General features: G+C 32.8%; 1 long non-coding RNA gene across 1 annotated transcript in view; it reads left to right on the forward strand.

Moving 5' to 3' along the window:
* LOC135217223 (uncharacterized) overlaps window positions 1-2,500 on the forward strand; it is a 210,497-nt gene that overhangs the window by 32,136 nt on the left and 175,861 nt on the right. The window lies entirely within an intron of this gene.

The following is a 2,500-nucleotide window of genomic DNA, read 5'->3' on the forward strand; positions in this document are numbered from 1 at the left end:
TGATTCTGTTGAGTGGAACTCATCGCAAACAACTGATCTATAATGATTCTCCCGCATCTAGCGGAGATGTGAAGGCAAAGCATCACAGAATACATGCAATAAAAAGAAAAGAAAATCAGCGTTTATGAAAGAACATACGAATGACTGGAATCGTGGAATACAGGACAGGGGCGTATCCCATTAGGAAAAGGAAAATAAAATTTTGGTAATGTTAAAATTACCAAAATTTTAACATTACCAAATTGTTTATCAGGCTTTCGACAGGTATGAAAGTTTCACGGATTGTTAAACAGACTGCTATTAGCGATGCAGATACTCCCATTACTTACCGATGGCGCAATTCTTCAATCTGCGTATGTAATAAAGTTAAATCATCATTGAATGAAAATTAATTTTGATAATGAACAAAACTAGAAGACTTTTTGTGCGTTATAACTTGTGCGCATCCATAATAGTAAATCTTGTATTATATAGATTACATGACTAATCTATATAATACAGCTGATTTACTAGATAATCTTGTGCGCGTCCTTATTCAATCGTGCACAGACACAAAAACGGCTTAAAGGAAATTAAGTAAAAGATAAAATTAATGCAGAGAAAAAGATTAGTAAATTATTAAAAAACAAAACATTTTCTGTCGAACAGATTAACACAAACAAAAATAATGAAATAGATAAATTAACAGGAAGCTAGGAGTTAAAAAAAAAACATTCTGGAAAAACATGTATATAACTTTTGATCTGAGAATCGGGTGGAATAATTCACCCGGTGATTTTTCTCTTTGAAAAACGTCCAAGAGCCTTCATTTGAAAAACCAGCCTGAAGACTTAAGCGCAAACAAGTAGAATGCTTTTGTTTTTCCTTTTCAATAAAAGATAAAGAAAACATGCGGATGAGATCTTAATGGTGAAATGAGATTGATCTTACTGAAAGATAAATTATTTGAGTAATGAACAAATCCACAGATGATAGGTATTCAGTTAGTAGGAGAAAGTATTCTAAATGTAGCTTTTAGATTATAGTTCATTTGAATATAGATTCTTGCCTAGTGTCTTTTGGAAGAAAAAGGTGAAGGAACAGAGTGGTGGGTGGGAGAGGGTGGGTGTGGTGCTTAGTCTACTCCCGAAGAGAAAGGAAAAAAAATAAAAAGTCATTTATAACTTTCCAAATAAAGAGGAATAAAAGACGGTAACCGTAAAGCAGCTTTATTACCTGGCGTATAAAATAGCACCCATCGTAAAATTAGCGAAAGCAATTAAAACTCAGAGAGAGAGAGAGAGAGAGAGAGAGAGAGAGAGAGAGAGAGAGAGAGAGGCAAATATTCTTATAGGTTTATGATAATTTTTTATTTATTTTTTATTCTAAGGAGTAAAGCTAAAAGGTGTCAGTTTAGGTCACTTGTTCACATTTTTTTCTTTTTACCAGCCATGCACACCTCTCCATCCCCATCCCCCCTCCCACCACCTAAGCGGCATGACGAGTACAGAGAGAGAGAGAGAGAGAGAGATAACTTATGTTCAAACTTCCACCGAAAATAAGGTACTGCACGACCCAGGAAGTTAAAAAATCGAGAATAACAAGCTTCAGTTTTGTTCACGAAAATGAGGGTGATAATTTCCACTCAGCCTATCATTTATTCCACCAAATTTAAAGAAAATACAACTTTAATAAAACGTGCACGTCTGCAGATTAATATTAACATTAAGATGAAGTATTTTGCCACATCCCACAGTTACAAACTAATCTTGAAATAATTAACCTTGTAATTAATCCTTAGTTAAAACAATTTTTGTAGATCAAACGACCAAATTCGGATGCTACGAAAATTACCAGAAGTAATAAGTTATTTTATTTTATTCGGCGAATCCAACAAACGGTATTCTTAAGTGACATATATTGCGTTACTGAGATTCGTCAATAGAATACGATAGTTTAGTATTTTGTTTCAGAATATTTTGATATAAGAACCACTAAAGATACCACCATAGTACGACCAGGGATATTCTTTGTGAAATACTTCGGGATAGTTCCTTGTTTGTGTGATTCTTCTGTAGAATTACGCAAGAGTTGGTGCAAACAATTTAATGAAACCCAACGAAGTCAAAAATCTTTTGAATTTGAATTTGAATTTGAGACGTAGAAGGGAAAATTTGGATTCGGTGATGAATATCAATAAGGAAAAATGGCATATTTTGAAGCCAAGGAGTCTGAAAATTTGAATATGCCCTTTATGGCTTTTGAAGTTAATGGTCATTTTGGGTTGGTTCATGTGAAAATATTAGTATCGTACACTAACAAGAAATTTCACTTTTAGCATATTTTAAAATTGTGAGAATATAAAATATTCAGTATTTCATAAATTCATAACTTTTAAAATTTCTTTGAATTGACACTCTCATAAAGCTTATTTCGCAAAAAAAAAAAAAACATAATTATATATTTCAAAAAGACAAATATTTCTATTGCATTATACTTAAGAGCTTTCTCCCCGGGAACT

The sequence above is a fragment of the Macrobrachium nipponense genome, chromosome 7 (assembly GCF_015104395.2).
Source record: "Macrobrachium nipponense isolate FS-2020 chromosome 7, ASM1510439v2, whole genome shotgun sequence".
In the NCBI taxonomy this organism is placed as follows: domain Eukaryota; kingdom Metazoa; phylum Arthropoda; class Malacostraca; order Decapoda; family Palaemonidae; genus Macrobrachium; species Macrobrachium nipponense.